The following is a 14,693-nucleotide window of genomic DNA, read 5'->3' on the forward strand; positions in this document are numbered from 1 at the left end:
CCTCGCTCCCTCCCAAATAAACAATGAATTACAGATGATCGCCCCGTGCCCGCTGTAACGCGGCGACACGGAACAAACCGGGAGGGACCGGGCACGGGAGGGAAGTGAAGCGCCGCAGGGGTACCCAGGGCAGCGCGGGGCTGTCCCCGCCGCACCCCATAAACTCTCCCCATCGCTTTTCTTCTTCTTCTTCTTCTTCTTCTTCTTCTTCTTCTTCTTCTTCTTCTTCTTCTTCTTCTTCTTCTTCTTGTCTAATGAAGGATTGATTGAGACGTATGAGTGATGCTTGATGCTACTTAGCCCTTGAAAAAACGAATCCAGGCTCTAAACTCCAAAGAATTTTGCATGGGATTTTGGTTCTGAGAAATGCCCCTGTTTGTCCTAAATCCAACCACAAGGGGAGGGGGTGGGGGGGGGGGCCATCTGTTTAATTTGAAGAAATAAATACGCCAGATCTGTGGCTGTTTGGAGGTTTCCATTTTTAAAGATGATTAATCCTACCTCGACCCCCCTTTCCAATTCGACTGTAAAGAAATAGATTAGGAATGGTATCAAGAAGGATTATTCATTTATATCAGACAGATGGAGCTGTACAGTAGGGTTTCAAAGAAACAAAGAAAATGGTTTCTAAATGGTTGTTTGGCATGAATTATTTGGTGGATTTGCAAACAAGCAAGGCGAAGCACTGTACAGCAAGATGTAGGGGAAACCCATCTGGCACCTTCCCCGTCCCTGTCAGGGGCTGGAGAGGTTTCCAGACAGGTAGTGGCAGAGGCGCTGAGCAGACCTGGCCCGAAGGGAGAGGACCCGTCAGCATCTGGCTGCTCCTTCCTCCGACAGCCGAGAGCCTCCCGCCTGCCCAAGCTGAGCTGCTCCGACGCCGCGGCCCCGGCGGGCTTGGGGCTGGGCTGGGGACTGCACCTGCGGGGCGGGCGGGGGGCCGGGGGGGCCGGCCTCCGCACAGCCGGGCCTCTGTGGCTCTGGGGGACACGGACCTGGCGGGGTCCCGCCTGTCCCCTCCGGCCCCCACCCAGCTCCCCTCCTCCCCACCTCGCCCGCTCGACTCAACCGCTTGCAGAGTTCAGGGGTTGCGGGGGGAAGAATAAAGCAGAGACAAAGTTTTGGAAGTGTTTTCAGCCCGATCGGTCCCCCCATGCATTTCTGTTTCTCCCGGCATTTTTCAAGTCAGCCCCGCGCTGAAATCTCTGGCCATTTCAAACAGTTTCAAATGTGATTGACACGTATGTTAATGGTTTGTTTTTGTGCAAAGCGGCTCTGCAAATTTCCAACACAAACACGTTGTGTAGATCAGATGTTAGGTATAAAAATGGCTTATTGATTGAAATAATAGAAGCATTATTTTGATTTGTCCTGACATGATGGCTGATTTATAGATTCCTACCCCATTGATTTCTTCTTGTCCGGGCAGAGGGAAATGATCAAATCTCATGAAGATGCCCTTTTGTGCTAATTAGGAACCCGAGATGCACATTATATTAATAATTCTTCTTTCTTTCTTTCTTTCTTTCTTTCTTTCTTTCTTTCTTTCTTTCTTTCTTTCTTTCTTTCTTTCTTTCTTTCTTTCTTTCTTTCTTTCTTTCTTTCTTTCTTTCTTTCCTTCTTTCCTTCTTTCCTTCTTTCCTTCTTTCCTTCTTTCCTTCTTTCCTTCTTTCCTTCTTTCTTTCTTTCTTTCTTTCTTTCTTTCTTTCTTTCTTTCTTTCTTTCTTTCTTTCTTTCTTTCTTTCTTTCTTTCCTTTCTTTCCTTTCTTTCTTTCCTTTCTTTCCTTCTTTCTTTCCTTCTTTCTTTCTTTCCTTCTTTCTTTCCTTCTTTCTTTCCTTCTTTCTTTCCTTCTTTCTTTCTTTCCTTCCTTCTTTTCTTTCTTTCTTTCTTTCTTTCTTTCTTTCTTTCTTTCTTTCTTTCTTTCTTTCTTTCTTTCTTTCTTTCTCTTCACCCCTTTCTTTTTCCCTCTCTTTTTCTTTCTCTCTCTCTTTTTCTTTCTCTCTGATGCGATTTACCAGATTTATTCTCTGCACCATGGACTTGGTGCCTGCATGTTTATATTTTTTATCTTTTATACATCTGTTTTCACTTTGCACTTTCAATGAGCTGTAGCAGACAATAGTGAGAGAAACATCTGAAAATGCAAGGAGACAGAGTTGCATATGTGTTTCATTTCTGCGGGTTAGTCAGAGAAAACAACAAAAGGACAGCTGGAAGGGGGGGAATAAAACACACACTTACAAAGGGGATTGTGACCCTGTAAGAGGGAAAGGCGAGTACAACGAAAAAAGACTGCAAAAAGTAGGGAAGAACAGCAGAAGTGAACCAGGAAAGAGTGTCAGGGAAAACTGATCAAGAATAAGAATAAGAAGTTAAAAGCGCGTCCGGCTGGGTGTTCCGTAACCTTCTTTAAAAGGAGAGTTAGGGAAAAGACAGCTCGGTCCGGATAAACAAACTGGGAAGACGCACCTGCCGAAAATGTCTATCTGATCTGTCTACACAGATGAGTGTGTGTTTATCCAGCTATACATTTATATAGGGGGATCTAGAGCATCCCAACACTCTAATTGCAATCGTGCGTCGAAGAGGTAAGTCTCATAATTCTCTCTTTTCTGAACGGAGAACCAAATCCCTTGAACAGCCAGCAACAGTCACATCCCAGGCAGTATTAGTTTGGCTGGACTTTGTGTTTATTTGTTTGTTTTTGTTACTTTTTTTTGGTTGTGGAGGAGACAGGGTTCAGTGGGAGACAACCAGATGGGGAGGCAGGGCAATCCTATTGTCTGTTCACCAGAAGATCTCGTTTTGCCCTGGAAAAGGCGATCAAACGCAGCCAGGGTCCACTCAGGAAAGTAAAAGGGATGGGATGGGGGGGGGGGGGGGGGGGGGGAAGAGTGGTTGCATGTGGATTTAATAGCAGTGAAAGTATTACAGGGGGATCAGATTTAGCGAGCGAGCGAGAGGGAGCTTTTGAACATCTGTCTAATGCAGCCAATAGAAGTGACATTAGTGATATTGGAGAGAGCGAGGCACCGCCGCCGATCTCGCTGGGATTACGGGAGCCTTCCCAATCCGATTAGCTGCTGCCCCTCTCCTGCCAGCCGCGGAGCGGAGCCTCGGCCGCCACCGCCGCCGAGCCCGGAGCGGCCCCGCTCCGCGCCCTGCTCCGCGCCCCGCTCCGCGCCGCTGCGCGGCCGGCGCTGCCCCGACCCTCTGGCGCGGCTCTCCTTCTCCCCCTCCCCGCGACCCGCCCGGGGCCTCGGCTCGGTGCCTCCGCAAAACGCCTCCGGTAGGGCAGAGCCGCAGCCCGGTGGAGCCGACCAAGCCGCTCGAGTTTGATATTCACCGATACACCGCGATGAAACTCCACCTCGCTCCCGGGGAAACCTTTATTCTCCGGCTAATTGTAATTTACAATTACACTTTACACTTCATCACGTAGGAGGTTAGGAAACAAGATTCTTCCATATAATTACTGGCCTCCTTAATCCTATTCCACCGCATATCACCCCGCACCGCGAAGTCCTATTGTTCTCTCCTCCCCATTTTACCAATCATTTAAACTAGTATCAAAAAAAAGATCCCATTCTGCATAATTTTAGACATCACACCCACGCCTCTTGAGCATGGAGCAAAACGCATCAATGGGTTGTAACTCCCGCCGGAGGGGAGGCGGCTGCGCTGCGCTGCGCCGGGCCGGGCCGGGCTCGTACAGCGCCGAGCCCCTCCTCGCCCGCCCGGCGGGCAGCTGCCGGGGCCACGGCGCCGGGTTGCCCCCTGGTTTTGGATCGCTTGGCAGATATTTTCCCTTCAATTTGCTTACCGTCTCGATTAATTTAAAAGCTTTCCTTTGGCAGGCAAGTTACGCACACAGAAACACAGAGTTATGAGCTCCTTGCAACTAAGCAGATAGCTCCTGCCCACACGCAACATATGCCTTACAATCCCTGCTTAACTGCGACCGTAGCGTTCAAAGCAAAGCCCATCTCCCTAGCTCTCCAGTGCGGGAAAAATGCCTGCAGTTTGTACCTGCAGGCGTTACAACATGCCTCAGCCCAGCTGAGAGCAACACCGCAGCCTGAGCGCAGCCGGCCGCCGAGGAGTGTCACTGCCTTCGGCTCTGCCAGGGACGCTGCCAGGGGCTGCCGGGGGGCTCTCGGTTACTATCAGGTTCAGCCTTGTGCCTGCTTCTTCACAAGCTGTTTTACCACCCGGTAGCAGCTACCCGAAGCATGACTCAAAGGCTGACTAGCATCCAGCTCATGAATTACAGAAAATTGACGCCCTGCTTAAAATTCACAGCAGTGAATTTGTAACGTTCACATTTTTACGTGACAGTCATCTTACAGGGAGATAACGTCTAACAGCTCCTGAGTTCCCCCCTTGTAACAGTATGGGAATAACACAGAAAAGGCCAAGAAGTCTCTCTGTCTCTCATTCACACACACAGAGCACATGCCACAGTATTGTGCAGCAATTTCGTGATATATGTCAGTATAGTATCTGTGCCTGAGAATCTGCACTGATGGCATTTTGTTTGTTCGTTCGTTTGGTTGTTTTTCTTAATGGACATTAAAACCTTTCTTCTTACAGTGCTAGGTGGCCTAATATTACTAGTCTTTCAGCTCTGCCTATCAGGAACCAAAGTTATTATTATGTCAAAAATTCCCTGATTTTAATGGTAACAGTTTAGCCTGCATCAGCCACTTAATTAGACATAGTTGGGGCAAAGAGTTGAGGGTAGAATTAGGAGATATCACTGTTGAAAAAGGTATCTCAGAAAACCTGTATAAAGGCCTCTTGGTTTGCCACCCTATCACCTCTGAACTTAGATCATTCAAACAAAGAGGCAAACAAGAAATTTATGCAAAATCTTCCCCCTGTTCCCTACAACCCTTTTCTTCCACAGTCTTCAGAGGTTATTTTCAGATCAAAAGTTCATAAATTTGACCTGGGAATCCACATAGCCTTAGAAGAACAAATCCTATCCTACCATCAAGCCCCACATTCCTTTTGTTCTTGTATTTCAGTTTATTGCATAATTACATTTCTTCTAAGCGATACACTCTTGAATTATTATTTTCATATTAAAATCTCTGATGTTCTTAATAAAACAAATAGCTTGCATCATTCTGGCCGTTCTTTGCTCTGAAATTGAGGGTCTTGTACTAGGTGGGTTCCAAATGTATTCACGAGCTGGCCAGTAGGAGACAGCGACAGTTTGGGGGTCATAGCTTCTCTCTACTATGTGCATGTACAGTTCAAAACATGATAGAGTTCCAGCACAAATTTGTGCTTCTGGAATGAACAGGATGATTAATATCTTGAATCCTATTTTTTGGATCCCCAAATTTCTTAAGAAGTATGTTTAAAGATTAACATGGAGTGCCCTAAATTGATTTTCTCTATTTTAAGGTTTCTTAATTTTTCATTGGATCTTTTTACCCTAGATATTTCTACTAACTTTTTAACATCTATTTAAAGTAACAAAATTGAAACCAAATTAAAATTGTGACAGATTCAGTTAATAGGAATGAAAAGGTAAAAATATAAATCTCTACTATTTAATACAATCCTGGATTTTACCCTGTAGTGAGCAGCAAGCATTTTTTCTAGTCTTTTCCATTATTTTTTATGTTTTGTTTATATATCACAATCTTTGAAAAATGTATCCAAGACACACCAGACGGGCATGCAGTGGATTCCAGAATGCATCCACTCTGAAGTGGACTAATACCCATTTTAAAGCTCTTTTGTGTCATCAGTAAAGTGCTTGAATTCCTGCTTACATCCATGACACTTCAGAGTGGAACATGCCTTATACTGGGAACTCTGGGGCTGAGAAAATTAGTATGATATTGAATATCAAGATATAAAGAACAGAACCCACTGCTCAATAAGGGTAATTTTAAATTACCAATGCAGGGAATATCTGGGCACAATTGTCTGTAGATAGGACAAAGTCAGGCTGCAGGATCCTTTACTGATATGAATTTGTCATCATGAAAGAAGAGCTATTTTTGCTCATGTTACCTGAAGACCAGCCTCATACAGTGCATGGATTCCAGAGTGGTCATGGACAAGTGGAGTGGCTTTTAGAGAATAATTAATTGGCAGATTGTGTTTTGAATATTATTGCAGCTGTTCCTGCTGATTCTGTCAGAGGTCAAACCCTGTTGTGCCAGAGACTATTCAAATCTGGAACCAGAAAGCTGGTCCCTGCTTGGTGTTTCTTTCATAAGCAGGAAACCCTGCCTCCTGTTTCAGTTTGTTTGGTTGTGACTCTGGTGCTAGGAGTACCACTGCACCTGAGCTGTAAGTGCAGCAGAATTAGCTAGAACTTCACAGATTAGATAAAACTTCTGAGGTAAAGGTCAGAAAAAAATAGAGAAATGGGAGAGAAAAGAAAGAGAGAAAAAAAGTCAGAGAAAAAAAAAAGGTATGATGAAAAGCACTGATCAGAAAGAAGGCAGGGGATCTTGACATAATGTATTTTTCTTTTACTAAGCAACATTTTCCAGCAATTCTTTGGAAAATGTCATTCTTTGTCCCACCATCTCCTCTTGTCCCTTAAATCTTTATGGATCCCACAGGCTGCCATGGCCAGCTACACCAAGGAAGAAAGGGACTGGGAGAACTGTCTCAGTGCACAAAGGGAAGAGTACAGTTTCAAGTAAAAGTGAACTGGTCCATATTCTTACCTCTGTAAAATCAGTCTCACCTGTGTATACACACATGTGCACACACACACCCCACACATATATTTTGAATGGCTTCTCAGCAAATCTCAATTAAACAGCCTGTGTGCTAACGTATCATATTAGTAACTGTGCTAGTGCTAGGAGAGAAGAGTGAAGAACCGAGATGGAGGGAGATCATCGATGTCTACTCTTGATTGCCTGTAAATCAGCCAGGTAAACCTCAACAGTCTTGTCTTTATGCTATGCTCCATGCCGTGTAACTGTGATCATGACTTGTGAGCATTAGAAAAGGACCAACCAGCTGGCAGGGCTGGATTCTTAACAATACTTTTTTGTATCCTCTTTCAAATATGATTTGAAGACTCAGGAAGAATACAAAAGAGATGATACTGGTAGTGTTTAGCTCTGCTGTGGACAGAGCACCCTCAGGTAGCTGATGCAGCCTTACTCATATTGCTCTGCCAGGGAAACCCCCTAACTTGGAAGGTAACTGAGAAAAGCTGCTTCCTGGTTACACCAGGGTAAATCAATAATAGCTCTGTAAAAGTCCATGCAGCTCTACTGGGCCAAGCCTGGTGTAAGTGAAGTGAGAATCAAGCCCTATTGCACCAGTCATTGCAAAGGACTAATTTGTGATTTGGGCTGTTCAACTGCTGTGATGCTTGAGCCTGGGCCCATGATGCTTGGGAACTATTGCATCTTGTGCCACACACAGAGGCAAGAAGAGTGCTGGAGTGGGGTTTGGTATTCCTGGGCACACCAGGCAGTGAGTGGGCATCCCTTGCAGATCCTGGCATAGTGCAGGTGGAGGACAGCTCTGAGGCTAAAGCAGTGGTCTGGGACTCTGGGCAGTGTTTCTCCATCCTTTGCTAGGCAGGCCACGTAAAACACTGTGAATGCCAAGATTTCTGACATTTACCAAATGAAAAGATATACCAGTGTTTTATGATGGTCAGATTAGCTGAAAACATGTTCTTTCCCATTTTGTCTGAATCCCCTTTCCTTCCTTACTATCACTTGTCACCAGGGACAGCTTTCCAATTCTGTTTCCTGGGAGCGATCATTGTTTGGATATATTTTTTTGATTACGTGCAGGAGAATTTATCCCCATTGACTAAAAAGACAAATAAAAGAGTGAGAAGCTTGCTTTGCCAAGCAATTAAACTCTTAATTTTGCAATGTAATTCTGGAAATAGGTCTGGTTTTGTGTGCACTGGTCTGGATGCAATTTTAATTTCACCATGTGACTAAATGGAGGAAGGATGACTAGAGATGTGACATCATACTTAACAGTAGGACACAGCCATTCACTTGAAACAGCATGAGCTGTGCAAAAAAGAAGGACCCGTTTGTAAATAAATTGAGTTTTAGGTATTCCTCAGTTCTGGCAGCAGACTGAGGTGCACCCAAGTGAGATCATTGCAGCTTTTCCCCCTGCCCGGTTTGTAATTCACTCATCAGCAAATAGAAACAAAGTCTCCATTGTCACAGCATGGCAGATAAATACCTGCTTGGCCACCCATTGCAGAGAATCATGTCCTACACTTTCTGTTGATTTTATCCCCATAAATTTTGACCCACACAGTTGAAGAGAATTCTGTTTCTAACAAAAGCCCAAGCATTTGACAAAACAAAGAGTCCCTTTTAATCAGGTATATTTTTAATCTTGCTACCCTTTTGTTCTCTGAAATTGTTCTCTGTTCAGCACTAGTGCTATTATGTGACTGTAGAAATGGCAAGGCTCTCTTTGTTATTTCCTGTGAATGTTTGTATCCCGAGTGCTTGTGTTTTGGATGTATTCAGAGGTTGACTTTGCCTGTTGTGCTTTCAAAATTCATGAGATTAGCATTCAGCTTTGGCTGCGATTTATACTGTTACCAAAGATCTTTGGACAAACATGAAATGTAAAAACCCCAGCCTAATATGAATAACATTTTTGGGCCAAATTTAGCTGTGACATAAATGACAGCACAAGTTACGTGCAGGATATATGTTGGTCAGAGGCAGAGCAATGAAGCATACATGGTTACAACAGGGTAACTTGTTTGAGGCTGGATTTCAGTGTGTAAAATGAGGGTAACTCAAGCTGGTGGAAGGATCGTGTGTGCATCTGTGGTGTGTTAGTGTGAGCGTATTGGGGAAAGTAAACCTTTATCCCACACTGGCAGTAGGAACAAGCCTTAATCTGGATGTATGTGTATTTCATTCCCAGAGTGACGTAAAAGAGTCCTAGGGTCAATCTGCACCGCATAAGCCAGTCAGGTACAGAGATCTCTGTGTTGAGAGCCAGAGAGCTCAGAAAGCAAGCCAGCCCCATGGAGGGACAGCACCACACCCGGGGAGCCCCTGGCTCCAGCACCACTGGGCCACAGGCTGCAGGGGGGCTCCCGTGCCACCCACACACCAGTCCTCCCACCACTCACCTGCAAGCAGTCATCCCTTCTTCCTTTTGCCATCAATGCTACACTATTTCAGCCCCTTGACTGGTTTCTTTCTTCTACTTTCAAGTTCTAATTATAGTCTTCTGGTGCTTATGTCCTGTTTTCTCTTCCTGTATTGCTGTAACCCTCCCAACCCATCAGTGCTCCAAGCCTGACTTGGCTGCCTACCCCAGCTGCCCGATGTGCCCAGGGCTTCCCTCTTCCTAACAGTGCAGCCTTGGTGGGGAGCATGCACAAGGCAGCTCCCATTTGCTGTTTCCGACCCATGACTTACATGGCAGAAATGGGACGTACGTGTTCTGGACACGTTAGATGTTGTCCCCAGATATAGAACCTCAGGATTGGCTGAGACAATGAAATACATGTTTATTTAATCAAAAACAACTCCTCCATTCGCTGTAGAGCTTTTGTATTGCTGCCCTGCCAGTGGTTAAGACAGCCACCACATGAACCTTTGAACAGTGGGCAAACCACAGAACAGGTTAAGACCAACAGATGTGTTAAATCTCCTTCCCTCAGGTGAAATGAAAGGCACAATTAAGTGTCTAGTTGTGAAATAGCTGGAAACAATAGGAGCTTCAGCTGGAGGCATATAGACCTGAGTAGAGTACTGTGGAAGGAAGACTGAGTGAGGCTGTAACGGGATGCAAACTGAAGCTGCATCTGCTGCTCTAAAAAGTTCCTGCCCCTCCATTCTTCTAGCCTCTTATTCCCACATTTTCACCTCTCTGCTGCTCCATGGTGGCATATGTGTTTGTGCAATGGCATCAGCAACAGGAACAGGGAATAGCCTGGCTAAAAATCAGTCAGTAAAAAATACCCTAAATCCACAGCAATATTTTATTTGCATAAAGTCACTGAATAGCCAGTACTGTGAAGCCACAGCTAGCAAGCTTCCCTGTCACTAGTTTAAAATCCAGGGGAATAAGTAGTTGTTTGACATGCTGTGTGCAGGAGAGAAAGCAAGAAATAAGACGGGAATATGTCTCTGAGTAGAAGTAAGGGACGGAGGTTTTCAGATACAGGACTTAACGAAGAAAACATAAGATTGGGGAAATGAAACAGCTTTACACTTCTAAGGCGCATGAGGCAGTGACACCTCACGCTCACATGGATGAACACAGTTGCAGCAATGAAATATCTGTTTTGTAGAATACCTTTCCTCAACAACCAGAAAATATTCCATAAGAACTTGATATTGTCTAACTACTCATGTCCTAGCAATCAGGCTAGGCTACATGTTTTTAAAGCCCACAATCTGCCGACATGGGTGTTCCCACAGAGGTTCTCCTTAAAGCTAGTATCAGAGTAGAGACCTTTATATGACCCCTATGACATCTGCCTTTATATGACTTGAGAAGTGATCTGAGCCCCAGAATAGAAATGCCTCCAAGACTCTGTTTGCCTTTGCATACAGTGCTTAATATGATATTTATTTCATTTCAGTATAAATTTAAATAATATCAATTTCTTAATGCTAATAAATAAAAAAATACAGAAAAATAAATATGCACGTATCAACAAATATCAGTTATATATAAACGTATCAGGACACTTTTCTTCATCTTTCCAGAAGCAACAAAATCCTAGTATGCCTTACAGATCATGGAATGAGATAAAGCAAGTGTTATTATTAAATGATCATGAGGGTGATGCTGTTTTCTAAGAAACTATAGTCTCATTACTGAATGGCAAGATCATTTGGCTATTCTTACTTTTTTATCATATCCTACTGTGGATTGTTTTCCATGAGCTTTCTGGAAGACTTTTTTCCCCTTTATAAAATAAATTCATATTCATTTACCATAATGAAATTCAAAGTAACTTTCAGTTTAGGGTTTTAGCTTCTGATAACAATTTCTTATGTAACGCAGATGCTATTTTAAGTGTCTCTCTCTTTCTCGCTCAAGGAAGAGTGTGATGGGCTTTGGTTGGCTATCCATAGCAACCCTAGAATGTTTGACTTTTTTATTTTAGCACACTGCAATGAAAATATTTAATTCATTTATAATATTTAGACTGTTAGCATCAAAGTCCATTTGATAAAATAAATTTTATGTGTTATTTATGGGGAAGACACTTAAGGATTTCAATAATTCTTAAAAATATTTACATTTTTTTCTTCTGACTTTTTGTTTTACACTGTGTTTTATAGGTCTTCATTTCTATTTGATGTAGGTTTCGAACTTCAGATTTATGGCTCAACACCTCGCAACAAATTTTGTAAATATTCTGTGGGGGCTTGGTCCTGAAACATAAACACTTCTTCCTATTGAGGCACTGAGGAAAAACAGACCCCCTCATTTATTATGTGATATCCAGAAGGCTAAGGAGATTTTGATCTCCTTTTTCAGGAACATCTTCTTCAGTAAGAAAAATGAAATGTCATCATGCTAAGGTGAATCATAATAAATGTTATGTCTTGGCTGACACTGAAAAATAAATCAAAGAAAGTTGTGAGAAATATTGGTGACTTTTTTTTCCACAGAGATTTGGACCAGCTTTATAAATTAAACAGTATGCGATGACAGCTTCGGGGCGGTAAGTAAACCATTCGGTAGATAATCTCCACAGTAACAAAAAAAGTTTAACCATCTCAAACCAAAATAGCACATCTGGACTTGGCTGTGTCATATGGCAATAAGGAACATTTTATTGTTGCCAAAAGTCACAGCACACAAGAAAACTGTGCACAGTTTAAACCTTGTTAGCAGAAATCAGTGAAGTGCAAGTCATACATTCGGGAGGATTCTGATCCTGTAAATCATTATCTATTTGCTCACCTTTATGCTGCGTAAAGGTCCTGTTGTGATCCATCTGCTGTTTGCAGCTTAGGAAAAAAAGCAGCCTTTTCCTTAATGAATATGGAGACCAGTCCTGAAAATTCTTGCTCATGTGAGTGGTCCTAAGTCATGACGACAGAATTCATTTGAGTAATAGCTGAGGCACTGGGTTCCTAATTAGCAGTATTTAGTTTTAATTGCACTAAACTTCAAAGTTGAAGACTTACTTTACAAGAGAAATGCTTTTGTGTGATAAATCAAAGATGGAATAATTTAATTGATGTGGTGCTGTAACTTAGGGATAAAGAGCAAACTGCTGAAGAGAATTCAAAATTTTATTCAGTAAGGACAAGGCTGTGTGTGACACTCCATATCTCTGCCTGAGAATAAAAGAGAGCAGGGGCTCCACATTGCATCTCGTTCAAGCCGCATAAACTCCGGGTCAAGCCTTGCTAAACTGAGTGTGTAGCTGACAGCAGGAGGCATCCACGGGGTGGTTGGCAGGAGCTGCGTGGGGTCCAGCTGCTCCCTTACCACAAAATTCACTTTTGGCTTCACTACGGGGTGTTAATTTGCCCCTGTCTAAGGCAGCAAATACTCAGGGAAGGAAGCAGATATAATCTGCATTCTGTCTTTATGGTGAACTTGCTGTTCCAGTTAGGTCATTTGCATAGAGGGATGCAGAGATTTGTAAGTATGGACTATGGCACAAATTGTGTCTCTGAGATAAACTGTTTCAGAGTTTGTGCTTCCTGAGCCTTTTCCTGGACTGGAGCATTTATGTACCTCCTTTTGCTCAGAGCTGAGCTCAAAGGCACACTCTGGGGCTTCAGAGCTACAAAATCCTGCATCACTAGCCAGCTCTCTGGGACTGTGTGAGAGCTATATGTCCAGTCTAGATCTCCTGAAGGCAGTCAGCTCTGCCAGACTTCCCTAGCATGCTTTCAGGTCTTCCTCATCCTTACCTCGATACAGCTAAAGCTATAACACCCAGGAGACAGCTCAGTCTCCTTGGTTGATTCAATCCTTTTCATCCATCGGAGAGTGCCAGGACAGCTAAAAAGGGCCAGTCTGGGTTCCAGAATTGGGACTAGAGAGATCCCCAGATTTATGTCAATAATAGTTATAGACAGCAAAGTTTGCACAGCCTCACTCATTTCTAGCACCATCTCCTTCCTCGTGGGGCCACAGCATGTTCCTGTCTTTCTGCACTAACCCCTTTTCTTAAGCTCAACCAGTTCCCTTTTAGCTCCAGGACAGGTCCCTGGACATACCCGGCACCACAAAGCCCTGTGGACTGGGCATGCTCCTTTGTGAATGTGTGCTTCTTCCCCCTCCCACATTTGTAAGGGAGGGAGTCTGCCCATAGCAAAGTCTCCCTGTGCAAAAATCTTTAAGCACAATTCAGAGGTCTTTAAAGAAGATTTCTAGTATAAAGGAAGAATCCTGCCTGTTTCCCTTGAATGCTGCAAAAATATTCCCTAATCCTGACCTAAAAGGATGGCTGCAGTTGCTAGCCAGGATTTGCAAAGTCTTGGCACAACAATGTATGTGATAACAAATGATTTGACATAAATCCTTCCAAGACAAAAAAAGCATGCACAGTAGATACAGGTTTATAAAGCTGGGTGATGAAGCAAGGTCAGTACCTCTAATCTAAATGCAACAATCTTTGCGTTGCATCACAAGAAACCTCCTAAGCAACCTTTCCACGGCTCACTGAAATCATACACTCCACAATCTTCCCTTTCATGCTTCCTTTGTTAAATAATTTAGTGAGGATATTTTGGATGAGATTCTCATCGGCACACATTTATCTTTTAACACAAATGGTTCCCCCGTCTCCTCCCCCTCCCTTTGGCTATGTGAGCATGCTGGGCATTGTGTGTGGTTGGAGTGGAGGGCATTCGGGTAATTACTTTTCATTATTACATTGCACAACAACATCCTTTATAATTTAAGGTTGCCAGTGCTTCGGCAGCTCCGAGATCCCAACTCAGACTTTAATAATGTGTTGCTAAAAAGGGGGGTTAAATGTTGTTTATACATTACATTTCTGGACGCGGCAAATTTCACTTGCACCTGCCAATGGCTTACTGATAAATATACACTGGTAGAAGTTCAACAGCAGTGGGCCAGTGAGTTAGATAAATACCACATGACACCGTAAGCATTGAAGGTTAGTGTTTTCCCAGCTCTCACACTCTGGTAGACATAAACTCTTTTCTTAAAACAGATTAAAAATAAATAAATCCTCTTTGTAAGGTAAAAAAAAAAATTGAAATACATATTCAAAACACAAAATAAATTCCTCTTAAAGTCTATCACAGTCATCTGCTAGGTTTCCTGCCTCTTGGATGTTAATTATGATTTACTCAAGATTTGTGGTCAATTTTTAAGTATAAAAGCATCTCATATGACTGGTTGCCAATTCTGAAGTCTAAAGGCCTTGCTTTATATTGCTGTAGTAGAATAGAAAATATAATCAAAGTTTGACCTTCAACTTTAATCCTATAAACAGAGAATTTGCTTACTTTACCTTGGAAACGGATGTGATTCATCACAGTAGCCCATAAATAACATGTCAAACTGTTAGACCGATCAATGAAAATAAGTTATTGAAAAATAATGTGATTGTAAAGTCTCTATGTAAACTAACTTAGTGTTATTTTAAAATAAGGAGGGCTTTCAGCTTGGGGTAAATTTTTTTTTTTTTTTTTTTTTTACAGAGGATAATTACTATATATTAAATGCAGTAAACACTAAA

Source organism: Platalea leucorodia (genome assembly GCF_965183815.1).
Source record: "Platalea leucorodia genome assembly, chromosome: Z".
NCBI classification, from domain to species: Eukaryota; Metazoa; Chordata; class Aves; order Pelecaniformes; family Threskiornithidae; genus Platalea; species Platalea leucorodia.